This window comes from Accipiter gentilis, chromosome 15 (assembly GCF_929443795.1).
Source record: "Accipiter gentilis chromosome 15, bAccGen1.1, whole genome shotgun sequence".
Taxonomy (NCBI): Eukaryota; Metazoa; Chordata; class Aves; order Accipitriformes; family Accipitridae; genus Astur; species Astur gentilis.
The window spans coordinates 11725006-11739915 of NC_064894.1; positions in this window are offsets into that span (position 1 = coordinate 11725006).

Below are 14910 nucleotides of genomic sequence, written 5' to 3' on the forward strand. Positions count from 1 at the left end.
TTAAGGGGGGCGGTGAGGGAGGAGGTTCAACAAGCTAGAGCCGCCGGTGGGAAGCGCGGAGCTCTTCCCTGGTCGGCTTCTTGATTGAAAGAAACGGTGTCGCAGTTCAGCCCAGGGGAAAAGCCGACAGGGGTTGATGGGCCCCAAAATATATGTAACCTTGGGCTTTTCTGTGCCTAATCCTGTTAATTTAACCGTGAACGTAAAGACAGGTCGTCTTTGGAAGGTAAAACGAGGAATATGCCCTCAAAAACTTCAACACTTTGGTGCTTTTGTGATTGTCTTGCAAAATATAAACTAGCCTTTAAAAAAGCCCCAAAACCCAAACCAAACCTTACTGTCATTTGGAAGCAAGTTTTTTGCTTTGCATGTTCCCTGTGTGGTGTATATTGTTAATTAAGCCATAACAGCATCCAGTCAGCCTAAACACAAATCTGATGCCTGTGCTGGCAATATGGTTGTGCTGCTCTTAGCGTAACTGAGGTTTTTGGGTGGCGGGGTGACCTAGCAGAGCCCTTCTGCCCAACAAAAATAGAAATAGTAATTAATAATCTTCTTTCTGTGACAGATAGCTCATGATGATGTTGGAACAATTAGGTGGAATTCACCCTATGTTTGCCTGACTTGCCTTGGCCTAAAACTAATTATGGAAAATAGCAAAATGATTCCTCTGCTGTTACCTTTTCCTCTGTAGAGGAAGTACTTGGAGTATTTCCTTGGTAAGGAGGATGCTGACAAGCCTTTCTAAAGCTGAGACCGGTTCTGGTTCTCCATAACAAGGCTCGGGAAAAGTACTGATGTTATTACAGTGTTATAATTGTCCTGCTATTACTATACCGGTATAACTCCTTCTGTGGACACTCTTCTTTGGAATAATGATGGGTGGTTTTCCATTCATTTAATTCTTCATTTCCATTCCATTTCCCTAAGCAGATAAGTTTCCCCTGTGTTTGTGCAACAGTCTTAAGTATTTTTACCGAGCACTTCACCCAGGAGACTGAGGCAAAGTTGTTCTTGCAGGCTTTGAATGAAGGAAACTCTGGGTGTCTCTCAGCATGTGTATGATGCACTTGTTTAGTTTGGAATGCCCTGTGCCCGCACAGAACTCAGACAGCCGCTTCTGCGTTAATCTGTATGCTGAGAAGTGCCTGTGTTTGAGTGCAGTATTGAAAAAAAAAAGATTTAGAATAACCAGCACTTGCCCACTGAACTTAATATTTACATAATATATATATATATTCTGCCTTCAGCTGCAGAAAAGAGTTGGTTACTTTAACTCATGTAACACCAGATCCTAAGGGCCATTCAGGCAGAATTGAAGTCAATTAAAACAGTCTGAGGAATCAGGCAAAACTTCATCAAGATAAGCTGCTAGAAAGCAAGCTTTTGCCAGTGCAGGCAGCACTATAATTGTAAACAATTGATTAGAACCATGATTGTCCTAATCAACAGAGTTACTCAGGCTTTATCTGACCCTTAATTTGTTACGCTAAACTGAAGTCAGTCTGATTTAAGTCAAAGTAAGAATTCACACAGCCCTTTGCAGCAAATTAAACCCAGCTAAACCAATGTAGCTTTGCGTGTAGATAAGCCCTAAGGCAGCAAAATGTCCAACAGCAGTGACAAAGTGCTTGATGGTTGTCAGGGAACATGTGTTTTTACTTTCATTGTGGCAGGAAACACCATAGGGTCAAGGCTGCAAACCACTTGTTTATATTGTTCTTTCTTCTACTTACTTATTATATAACCGATTTGCAGTGTCCTATTATGTGCTACATGGGGTGCCTTTAAAATTGTATATTATAAGCATATTTTTAAAATAAATAGTACCCACAAATCTTATTAATACTGGGAATGGGAGAGCTTGCTTATAACTGGTGTTGTGCTAGATTTTATTGGATCTGCACTTCAAGCATGACACCTGTTAAAAAGACAAGTCCAGACACAGGACAACGTTTTGACCTTTGTACAGCTCTGAATGGGGTGGGAAGGTAACCCTTTCAGTGTAGTGCTTTGGGACCGGATCGGAGGTGTCGTAGTTGACCAAATGTTAGTCTTTATGCATTCTCTTTTCTTCCTCTGCTGTTGTTCCATTCCCACATTGTTTTTTCATTTTCTTTTTTTTTTTTTTTGCTGTCTTCCTCTCATTCTCTTTATATACCATCTTGACTCTGCTTCCTCTTCCTTTTCCTTGAGACATCCTATTCATTTGATGCAGGGTCCACATCACAGTCCTTGTATTTTCTTTTATGCCGTCTAACCATATTCCTCCCACTTCACACAGTGGCTCATTTCTCATTAACCCGTCATGCTCGCAAACACGGGACCACTGGTTAGCTGAGCTGTTTTCTAGGGCTTGTTCCATCTCACCCTGAGTGAGCAGAAGTCACTTTAAGCAGAGTTGTTCCACTTGAATTTGGCCAAGCATACTGAAGGTTTCTTACTGATGTGTCAGGCGCACATTGTGGTTGCAGATTTTGTAGACAAAATGCAGTCGAGGTTATCTGTCAGGACTTCAGTGAAATGTTTGTGTGGTGCCGAGTGAAAAAGAACTAGTTACGTTGAAAAAATGGGGATTACTGCAGGAATTGTATGCCAAGTGGGAAAAACAGCCAAAAGAAAAATGGAATAAATTTCTTAATCTGCTTTGCTATGCAGTCAGACAGATAGTGCTGGCAAAAAGGAAAGGAGACACAGGAACAGGAATGAAAGCTAGAGGTCAGTGAAGGTCAGCTCTGCTTCTTTAGGTGCTGACTTATGCTGGTAAACTGTACCAAAAATTATGATCTGAACCTGCAACATGCAGTGACCTTCAATAGGACAAATACATTTTTTGGTACTAAGGTATTACCAGCAGAAATACGGAGGTGTATTTGCCAATATGAGAGACATCCAAAACACCTATTTCCTCTAAAATACTGTATATACTTCCACTCATACATATTCAGAAAAGGTTAATTAAAACCAGAACTTGTCCAGAAAAAGGTGACTGAGCCGATTAGGAAAATAGAAATGGAAAATTTACTTATTGCAAGAAGTTAAAGGATTGTTAGTTCAAGGTTATTGGCCCACCCAAATAACTGTTGAAGTCTATGAATTTTTCTATAAAAGCACAAGAAGGAGATAAGTTCAGGAGATTTTTCAGATCTATTTTAGTGATGCAGACTGTGTTGATACAGGAACTGTCAGTTACCTCACCCAAACTGGAAATAAGAGGAAGATTTATAACTGCCAGAGGAATGAGTTTCCAGAGCACTCTTCCCGTAGCAGTAGTATGGGTGAAAATAAACAAAATCAAGCCCAGATCTTTAGGTGAGGCTTAGGTGGCCTTTAGATAAGGCTTAGTATTTTAAGAAAAGGGATTGTATAGTATGGTTGCTTTCAGTGGCATGAGACTAATGTGAATGACCCAGGATGTCCTTGCAGTCATTCTGTGATAAAAGGCAGCAACAGTGAAGTCACAGTGGAACTAAACTTTTTACTTACAAGGAGGTGAAGCAGTAATAACCCATTTGAGTCAGTTCACCTATATTCAGAATAATACATTGAGGCTATAAAAGGAAAATTACTAAACTCACTGGTGTATACGCATGAATTGTGCTAACAGACCTGGGTATAGAATAATTTGGAAGCAGCGAGTAAAATTTTGCAGCTCTGACTACTGCAATTACCTCGACAATTTTGGGAAAGTGTCGGCACTCGCAAAGTGTGGATCAGTGCACTTTTCCATCGGTTGTCAATCACAACCTTGTGTAGGTTCACCAAAAAAAGTAATGGGGTATAGGGAGGGCAGTGTCGTGAGGTACTGGAAATGTTACTGCAGCCTAAAGAAAGAATGCCTTACATCCCCATGTCCTGCACACCCTTGCCCTCCACTGTCAAACATTTTAATACACAATTATATTATGCCTGTCTGTTATCTTCCTTCCTTTTTCTATTGTAATGAATTCACATTTTTAAACTTCACGTATAACATTCCCTGCCTGAATTTTGGAGAAAATTTGCACCAAACTAAACTCTGCTTTGCTCTCGATCTTAAAAAACTGCCACAGTGCTGGAGCAGAATGGAGAAGTACACTTCTTATACAAAGATTATTTTTCCAAAATGTTCCCTTATATCTTTGTAGAACGATTAATTTTTCATAAGTGATTATAAGGGTAAAGGAGTAGCATTGTATTACATATTAAATGGAGAGTAGAATCGAGTCAACTAAAAATATATTGAACTGGAATGGTGAAAAAAATTACAGGCCAAATATTAATCATGTGAGTAATACAGAACATGTGAATGAAGAGCCATTTAAGTCAAACACGCTTAAAGCTGTGAATGACTCTCCGCTGTTGCGGTGGGCTGGAGCCCAGATCCCCTGTGAGCTTACATGACTGTGTCAGGCTGAGATGTGGTGAAGATCAGGCTTTTCTTCTGTGCCAGTATGTTGGCGAACAAACTATTTCCTGCTAATTTCCTCAGGTCTAGGAGGAAGTTTGAGACACCATCCATTCTGTTCACTCGCAACACGTAGCTCTGTAGTTTGGTGTGCACATTGAAGAAATGGGCATGTACTTGTCATTGCAGACCTGTTGCTGCTTTAGAAGTTTTGCATGGAAACTCAGTGGAAGCCAGCTGATTTTTTTTCTTTTATTAAACTCAGTTTTCTACAAAGAACAATGGAGAACTGAGGACTTGAATTAAAACTCTTATTTTCCCAGATCGTTTACTAAGGGTTCAACTTTTCTGTCACTATCTTACCTGTCTTTTTCCATCCCTCTCTTTTTTTCAGGTAGCATCTGGCTACATTTTGTTCTCAAAAACCTCCTCCCTCCCTCTGCAGCTGACCTCTGGGATGCTCCCCGGTTTCGCGGGCGGGCGATACGTATCCGCACTGTACCGTCTATACACACCTACTGCTTAACCCGCTGCTCCACCTCTGATCGATCCACCCCTCCGATTCCCCATCTCTGTCCCCCTCTGCCAATCCCGTGCAGTACCTTTCGCTTAGCATACCCTTTCCGTTCATAAAACAGAAGAAGATGGCCATCTTCTGCTGGCAGATCCCTTCCTCGTCCTTTCTCTGCCACCACGGGTAATTCTGTCACCCTCTGAGCTCATTTGCTCCCTTTTGTCTCCCATATGAAAGCCGGTTTTAGGCCGTGCTCATTCTTCTGTGAAGTATTTCCAGCGACCTGTTTCCCCACCTCAGACCTTGTTTCCAAAATTCTTCCCCAGACTTGGGTCACCTCTAGCCTGAAGATGCTTATAAATTGCCAGCTTTCTAGAAGTTTCTCCCGGGGAACCTTTGGCTTCTCCTTTCCGCTCAGTTCAGGGTCTCACTGTTCCCCCTTCCAGGGGATAGTTTTCACTGCCCTCCCCCCTTTTCCTCACCGAGCAGCAGCATCTCGCCCCTTCTTGGGTTTTTCATCCCTTCGGTTTCAGGCCTCACGTTCAGGGCCTGGCATTGTTCTGCTGCTGCATTAATTCAGGATTTGTGTCGTTGCTCCCACACGTTCTGGTCCAGCCCAGCTTTCCTCTAATCGCTTCCTTCCTTCCCTCCTCCTGCTTTCCTCCGAGGGCTTTCATTCATGCTGCCCTTTTTTGTTTCAGGAACAACTGCGCCCATCTTGTGAACCAAATCCACGCTGCCTTCATTCAGATCTCTCCATAAAACATACTTCTGCCATAAAGCCTACCCAGCTCAGATTCCTCTGCTGAAATATATCCCATTGCTCCATAATAAAAACAAATCCAGTTTCATAACAAAACAAAAAGAACTGAGCGAGAGACTGACTACGCAATTAATTTTTGCCAGTCGCTTTCTGCCAAGAGCAACATGCTTGTTCTTATCCCGCTCCTTAGGATTGTCCTCCCCATGTGCCTCCTGTTTGTCCTTTTGTTTTATTACTGGCTTTCAAGTCCTTCCTGAGGGCTCCTGGCCTGATCCTGTGCTCACATTGGGGTGAAGCGAGGAGTAACTCCGCTGCAGCAAACAGAGCTTTGCCAAGGTGAAATTTCTGTGGAAGACGAATGAGCCCTTTGTTTTAATATTAGCTTATAAAGCCTGTGCACAGCTCCAGCACAGCGCTCTGGTTTTAATTAATAAGAATTAGCATATACATCTACATACACTCTTTTTTTTTTTTTTTTCCCCTTTGCGGGCTCGGCTACTTTGAAGAAAACCTCTTTGTATGTCTTCCTGGTTATTCTATATCTCGACATTAAAAAACCCCAAACGCATAAAACCCCCAAACTAAAGTAACATCAAACTCCCACGCAAACAAAAGGCTTAGCTGCTGCCGGTGGCGGGGAGTGCTGGGAGCAGCCCTTCCCGCCTGCCGAGAGGAGCCGGCTTCCAGCCCATGCTCCTCGCTGCTGGGGAGCCGTCCAATTCCCAGCCCGCCGTCCCTTCCTCCGCCTTTGCACAATCCCACTGCAGTGACTTCCCAGTCCTAATTGGAGCCTCTGGGCATTATTGTATTATCATTATTTAATAAACAACCACATAAAACACTGGTTGACATTTAAATAAGAGTAAAGAAAGGAAAGCCCTGACTCCTAGACTGTTTTGTTTTCCTGTTGACTTGGGTGGAAGCCGGAGCAGGTTTTCTAAACAATACCCGCGCTCGCTCGACGCATGCTTACCTTGAATGTTTTAGAAAAGGCACTGCTAACGTGGGCCCGGTGCGGATGAGAGGGCCAGACCTACTGCAGCTGTCAATCCCTGTTGCAACATAAGCTGTAAATATAGAGCCGTAACCTGGACATCCCGGAGTAAAATACACGAACGTCTTGTCTTGCCTAAGCTACTAATCCTTGCCTAAGCAAGGATTCAGCATCATTTTCTGCATTGTTACCCCCAGCATGTCCTTTCGGGTGGTTGTCCGAAATGTGCAGGATGCTATTAAGCATAAATGGAAAGATAGTTTTATTTTTGCACTTGATTGTATGCTTGAGACATTTCAGAGTGAGAGTTATCGTGACAAAAGAAAACGTGGTGTCCTTGAAGCGAACGCAGAGGAGCACAACTCGTTCAATAAGGTTTTGAAAGAAAACAAAGAGCTGAAGGCCAGAACTGACTCCTTTAGAAACAAGTATAAAACAAGACAGGATTCGAAGTGCTTAAAATACTTTGGTGACAAGCAACAAAGAAGCGTCTGTTACTAGAATTGATTGAATTAAGGAAAGGGAGAGAAAATCTTGAGAACTTTTTGAGTAGAGATTTGATGTGTGGGGAGTATAAGAACAATATGCTCCCGGGCCCCGACCGGAGCTCTGAATCAGCATAACTCTTTTCCCTGAAGAAAGTGAAAACTAGACAAGAGTGAGTATGTACACCCTTATTATCCTTTTTCATTGTGGATCAAAGAGGAGGAATTCTCGGGGCTGCCAGCTCTCTACTTTCCTGCAGTGAGTCTGGAGTGTGGGCTGGGTTTATTTTTCTTGGTTAAGCAATGCCTCTCTAATACTCTAGATGATCAGGTCCAATAATGGACTTCTTGTGAGATCTGAGTCTTATTTACTGGTTTGTGTGTGGTATAAAGGTTTTTAAAGTATTCAGTAGGAGTGAAACATTCTTGCCATTTATAAAAATTATGTACATATATGCTTTAATTCTAGGGTGTTCACCCCTCATTCTTCCCACCATTTCATTACATGTTTGCTCTCCTGTATTATATATTAAAAACTTCATGCAGTGGCTCACTTGCATTTGCATATGTGGACTGTAATAATTCTGTGATGTTGCTTGGAACTTCTGTATGAACATGTTATATAGAGTCAATGTGGGCATGACAAATGTATTGCAGATTTTTCGTAGATAAACACAGTCAGTGAATGCAAATATGAGTGAATTTCTGTGCAAGTTTTAATATCTAAGCAGAGCTTATAAGCGCGTAACACCTGTAACCACAATTGTCAGGGCAAACAGGGAAACTAGTTTTAAGGCATTTGTGCTGATTTAAAAGTGCTGGACTTTGAAATACTTCAGCTGTAATGGTGGAGATGTGTTCATCCTCCGGCAGGTATTTAAGTGCATAAACTCTGTTATTAAAGAATACAGAGTTTATTAGCAGCTGATACGCCAAAGTCCTTGTGAAAACAAGTACCAGAATGGCAAGGACTGCCTTACAAAGCAACCTGTGGCTCTTAAAGGCAATATGGAAATCTTACTGTGAAATGGATTAGAAAGTGCTGGTTGATGGTCTTAGGGAGGTGGGTGTTAAACATGGAGAATTTTTTTGGAAAGCAAAATGGGAACTTACCAGAAGGGTGCTGGATTTGCATGAGTGGCTGTGTAGCCAGTAATAGGTTTGGTCTAGAAGCAAGAAGCTTGCTTAGGAAAGGCGCTGCAGTGGCATATAATACAAGGAGAAAATGAAATCTGTTTGAATATGGGGTGTAGTAATCTTCCCCTGAAGGAAGACTGAGTGACTGCTTTTTGTGAGAGTACTGAGACAAGAATATATTAAATTGTTACCAAAGGTACAGAGAAGTATATTCTGTCAAGTTTTCTGCTGCATTTTATGAAAATTGTTCATGTCACAGAGATACATGCAAGTCCAAGACTTTTATCAATAAAAAGGCAAAATGAACCTCTTACAGCCTTTTCTTTATTCATGAATACAAATCGTTGCTCGTTCCTGTATTTGGTGGAGGTAAAGTTGTCCTTATTTGGCCTGCAAAATATTTCCTTGCTAGAGAGTTCAGGTTTAACATGTGAAGGAAATTTGTTCTGAATTTACCGCAAGTCCACCTGCTCGTTCTATGTAACACCATATTAAGTAGCTGTTGAAAGGTGCATAATAAAAGTTATGTTTTGCAGAGAGAGAAAATGAAATTGTCTTTGCATTTCTTTAGAGCTCAGTCTGAGTGGTTTATTCATGGAAAATCAGAAGACAGTCTTCAAAATGGCCAGTAGACTGAAGAAGCTGGGCTGGGAGCATTTGTATCTTCCCATTTGAAAACTTTGCCTGTTTCTTGCTCCTGCAGAGTACCTGGCAACACTGGTGAAAACCAAGTTACATTAGTCCATTGTATTTTAGAAGCTCTTTTGTCTGTATAACATTAGGATGATGTCAGAGGTTGATTACATGTTAGGTTGTTCCAATAAGAACAATTAATTTGGGGGCAAAAGCCAGTGAGGACCCTGTCAGACATTGAACAATGTTTTTGGTTTTCATGCACTGAATCATCAGTGTTTATAGGCCTCCAACATGTAAATCACCCTGAGGTAATCTGGAAGGGAAGGATATGAATAAGCCAATTAAATTGGCAAAGAGCCTAAGGAACACCCTGTTTAGGGATAAAATCACATGCCTGTCCTAGTGCCAGGAGTTTTGGAGAAGGAAATAGAGTTAAAATCTTTGTAGTTCATTTCTTTGCGGAGAGAGATGATTTAGAAGACTTTGGTCTTCTCCTTTTGTATGTGTGAGCTCAGGTGACTGTGATAAGGTAGTAAGTAATGTGTTTTCTGCAAGTAATTTTTATTTTGATGACACAGAAGGATATCATCCAGGTTGCAGAGGGTGTAGGAACTAGTTGCCTCATTTATGGTAATTATTTCATATTCAGTTTTATGATATGAGCATCCAAAGGACTGAATTGCCCTTTATCTTTCCAAGTACCTCCTTTTTTTTTTTTTTCCTTTGGAAAGGGAGGCACAATTTTCCATCAGGAAGCCTTCTCCACACGACTCAGCAGTTACTAGCATACTTTAAGGTGCTCTATATCTAAATAATAACAAAACCAACTGCTTTCTTCCTACCATCTGCCAGGCCTGTGCCTTCAAAGGTGTGATGTAACGGGGAAAGAAAGGCAGAGGTGAAGAAAACGTTTCACTGAAAGTTTTGCAGAGGAAGAAGTATTGCCATTCTTAGTTTACTTCTTCACCGTACCAATGGGTTCTTTTTGTGTTTTTAAGAGGCGTGCTGTATTTGCTGGAAGACTAACTGTGTATTTCTGCCATCCCACCCAGATCTTTGAACTTGTAGGCCAATTCCAATCAGGAAAGTAGCCAGGTCTCTAGAAGAGATATACCCTATATATGCCTTTACTGGAGGAAAGGCCCAGGCAGAACTCATGGCTGACATCAGACACTTTACGTGGGAGTGGATCATTATGACGTCCCCAAGCACAGGAGAAGCCGTAATTGGCATTTGTATGTTATTAAGCATAGAGAATTTGACTGTAAACAGAAATCCATAGGAAATCAGGAGTCACCAGTTACCCTGCTCACAGAACTACTCATTTAAGGGCAGCTTTTGGGCATTTTTCGGACACCATTAAAAGCGGGGGAGATGTAACCCCTCCTTTTTTTTCCTCCATGTAGCCCATCATCTTTGGACTTCTAGAATCACGTTCCTGGTTGAAGGGAAGTAACTTCCTGAGAACAAAACCAGCCAGAAAGCAACAGAGACATGGGGCCGCTGGAGGAACCACCTAACAGCCCTCCGGACGCCTTGGAAGTAACAGCATTGGGATAGCCTGGATACAAATGCACAGACTGGCAAAAGACCCAGATAAACACAGTTGTTCAAGATGGTTTCAATGCCTCTCACCCAACCCTAGCCATCTGATAGCTCAGCATCTAGCCCACACCAGTCTTTACTCCCTATGGAGACAAAGAAGCACCTTCCAGGAATGCTTTGTTCCAGCCCAAAATAGGTATGAAATGGGTGCGATGAACCCTTCTTTTTCTGTGTGTCTGCGTTGTGTGCTGAGGAGGCCTAGGTGACCATCTGAATTTTTTAGACCGCTAACATTCTGTGAGATGAATCCCAACCTTAGTGTTCAGCTCCTGTGCAGCCTGACCATGCATTGCTGGCAGCAGAGAAAACTGCAATTACTATTTGAGGACTAGAAATTTTGCACCAGAGGGTTAGTTCAAGGATCCCTTTTGTTTTGAGCTGGAACTGGAGGTTCAGTCAGCCTCTTGGACATGTCTCTGGCCCTTACGCACTTTCAGGCATTCAGACACAGTTCAGAGCAGTGGAAAGAAACAGAAATAGCTGCTTTCACTTCTCTTGTTGGTGTATGGGCCCTGCAGAGAAACAGGAACCAAAGTAAGGTTAAGCAGGGTTTAAAGGAACAAGATAATGTTTGGTAGAAGAAGGGAAAAACACATAAGCTGGTCAGGTCTTAACTTCAGAGCAGTGTACATAAACTGTTGCCATGTCCCCAGGAAAACAAGGACTTTGGGAAATGGTCTAGGGCTGGTCTGCATGAAATACAGAGCACATAACACAGCATGAGTCCCTTTCTCTCGATAGACAGCGCTCTAGAATCGGTATGACCTTACTCCTGCCCTTGTTAGTCTGAAATATGTAGCACAGCTGTAGGACATAGTTCATCATTTATCAAGGGTAAATACAGTTCTGGATGGGAACATGGAGGTGAAAAGTGTTCTGCACACAGCGTTCACTTGCATGTTGTAACTTGCTGCTCGGAAAAAACCAGAACGCTTTGTTTTCTTGTAACACTGATGAGTGACTCCTTATCATAACCTTGTAAGAGGTTTCAAGTGTGTTCATGAATAGGAAGATGATTAAGATGACACATCAAGGTTTTCTGAATACTTATTCCTATTCAGCCGCAACCTCATATTTTTCTTAGTTTTCATTCCAAAACAAGGTGTTTCTAATCTCCGGTGTGATTGGTAGACCACATCCTTTCACTCTTGGTGGCACAGCTTGCTGTGAAACCCAAGCAGAGCAGTAAGAAGGTGAGTTTAAATGAGAGGCTGTCAGAGCTAAAGCAGCTAATTTAGCTGAAAGGCCCTGCAAAGGAGGCCTCTGTTGCTCTGAGCAGTTACTGTGACAAAACCCAAGGCTAAAAATGAAGCAACCTCACTAAAAAGTTTAGTGGGAAAGAAGCTAAATGGGAGACTTAGAGGATCTAATTTGTAGGGTAGGAAGAGGAAGATGGCTCTGTAGCTGGGGAGCAGTTGAAAGTCTTGCTCTGAACGCATCCATAAATCATCATGCCAGGTGGGGTATTTTCTCTTCCCCCAAGTATTTCCCAGACTGGGAGTCTGCTTTGGCCACAGCTGCTTCTCTTCAACAGGCCATTAGAGCCCCGAGACTGGGTTTTCAGCAGGCTGTGTAGGAAGGATGTAATACTTTTCTGTTACGCAGCTGAAGAGTTAGGTCTGTAGCCTGACTGATGTGCCTTTTTTGAGGAGAGGACTCATATTAATTACCCTACATCTAAGGAAATCTAATTTCAGAGCACAAGGACACAGAGGAAAAAAGGAAGCCTGATTTTTCCAGCGTTCAAATGATCGTATCAGCGCAGAGATTTGTGTCATGGGGAGCACCTCTGGGCTTTCTTTCCACTGCGGTTGTTAACAGAGGGCAGGAAAACAACTGAGGCCAATGGCTTCAGTGACAGACACCGGGGGAGTAGAGATGGTATCTTTGGCATTAGGCTGGGGGGGGGGCTGCAAGAGGCAGTGCAAGGGGTGAAAGGTTTACCCAGTGTCTCATTGCTTCTAGTGTTGTCAACGAGTGCTGACCATACAGCCCAACAGCACAAGTTTCATCACACTTGCAGAGTGAAGGAGCTCCGGTGGTTCCCTTTTCTTCAAAGTGTTTTATGTTTTCTGCAAAGCCACGTTTGGGGTGTGCGTGGAATGGGCATCCCCAGTTCAGAGGCGGTAGAAGTAGCAGAGGACATACAGCCTTTCCTGTCTACTTTTCCAGCTCAGCCCCCTGTTCCTACCCCCTTTGCTCTGTAGCCCCAAGGATCCAGTTAACGCCTGCTCCCTGCTGTCTGGTGCCCTCTGGTGCTGCAAATACCTGCCCGGGCTACATCCCATCATACCCCTATGCAGTTGTGGGAACCAGCCTGTACCCCAACAGGGAACTCACGAACTGGTATCTGCTTTTTCCCTGTTGCACCCTGGCTGTGGCAAGGGCCCTCTGATATGCCGTGGAGCAGGTGGGACTGGCCTGGGAGGTAGGAAGAGCTAGTCCTAGCTTCTCTAGTCCTGTTTCAGTCCTTAAAGGGGGAGAGTGGGAAGCGGACAGGCTCTCGCTGGTCCCCCCTCCAAGCATATCTCCCTTGCTTTACTCCCTCCCCTTCTCCAGCTTTAGCCCCCTAACTTCTATCATCCATACTCTTTTTTTACTGTTACCTTCACATAGTTGCCCGGTCTCACTGCAGAAAGCCTTTCTTCCTCTTCCAAGATACAGCTCCTCTTCCCCTAGGATCCCTCCACGGTCTCTGATCCCACTCCAGACACCTTATATTGCGGGGCCCATGGCTCAGGAATGCTTGGAGCTTACACATGCTCAGATCCATTGTTCAGAAAACAGGATTACAGTATCTTCGCTGTCCTTCATCTCCCCTCTGATTAATCAATGCTAATTGATTGATTGATGGTGGCTTTCTGGCGTAACGATCTCCCAAGTCCGTAACAATCTCCCAAGTCCGAGAAGCAGCCACATGCCTATCATTCTCACATATCTATCCAGAGCATACGGAACGTATTAACCTCCAGAAATTAGTTAGAGCCTCTTCTAAATTAGTTTGTACGAATTGGCAGGGCTCATTTCTCCGGACTAAAAGAAAACTGATGACAGAGGCAAATAGCAATGACAGGCTGGCAGGTCGTTTTCTTGGGTTTGGTCCAAGTAGATTTCACCCTCACAGGGAATGAGTGGATGCCTTGGTGACCACAAACTGCACCCTGATGGTAGGTTCTTGCCTGCAAGCCTGCTTCCCCACGCCTGATGCCCGTGCCTTGTTCAGTTTAGCGCTCCCTTCCTGAGATGGTCAAACACTGTTCACGATGATGATGTCGTAGTGCTGCACAAATAGGCAGTAGGTGCCATGTGGTAACAGGGATCAATTTAGAGGCCCTGAGACTGACCAGTCCCTGTTGGTCCCCAGCCTGCTCTGTCACTGTGTGAAACCCCAAGCGACTGAGCCCTTCTCTTCTGCTCCAGTGGTTGGCTCAGATTCCTCAGCTTTCTCTCATTAGGCTCTTTGTGGCCAGCCTAGTTGCTGGGCTTTCTGAGTTGTAGGCAGATGAGAGTGCTATCACTGCAGCTGGGGGTAACTGCTCTAAGGAAGGACCAGCTTCAACTACTGTGTGGGCTGAAACACGAAGAGTTGCTCCTTTGCAATCTGATTACCACCAAGAGTCCATTTGGCATGGACTTTCATGGCAGATTCATGACCTTAGGACTATCAGTCTGACAAATTTCAGTTCTCTGCCACAGGGAGCAATTATAGGAAGAAAGTCACAGCTTTTGGGGGGGTGGGGTGGGGTTTGGTTGGGGTTTTTTTTGACAAATCTCTCTTGGAAACAGCTGAACTGGTTAAACAGAAAGTAAGATATCTTCCCCAAACTCAACCAAACCAAACCGCCAAACCCAACAAACAGGCAGTGAGCTGTACACAGGCACTAAGCTTGAAACATGTGAGCTGGAACTGATAAAGGGTTGGCAGAGCTGTAAGCAAACTGAAAATGGGACCTTATAAAGAGAAGTTGGGCAATCTTCAAAAAAGTGGTGCTACCAGTCCTGTCAATGAATACTTAGATATGGCCCTTGCAGATTGCACCCCTTGATGCAATGCTCACTGGTGAGTCATTTGGAAGATCGCTAATTGAAGGATAGAAAATGGCCTGCTGTGGCCTGCAGCCATTATGAGCTGGGCATTTTTTTTAAGCGATGTTTGTTGCAATCCCCTCTATTTTCTGCAGATGGGGTGTGGCTGTCCCATTCCTGGCAAAGTGGCTGCTGCAGCCTTTAGTTGGGAAAATATGGGTGCTGTTGCATGACAATTTAGGCTTCCCTGGGGAGAAGGGGGGGGGCAGTCACCTTCTTCCTCTCCAGCACAGCATCAGGGGTGTGACGATTCCCTAAAGCACAACAGAACCGCACGGAAATCTGGCAGCTTTATTCAGTTTG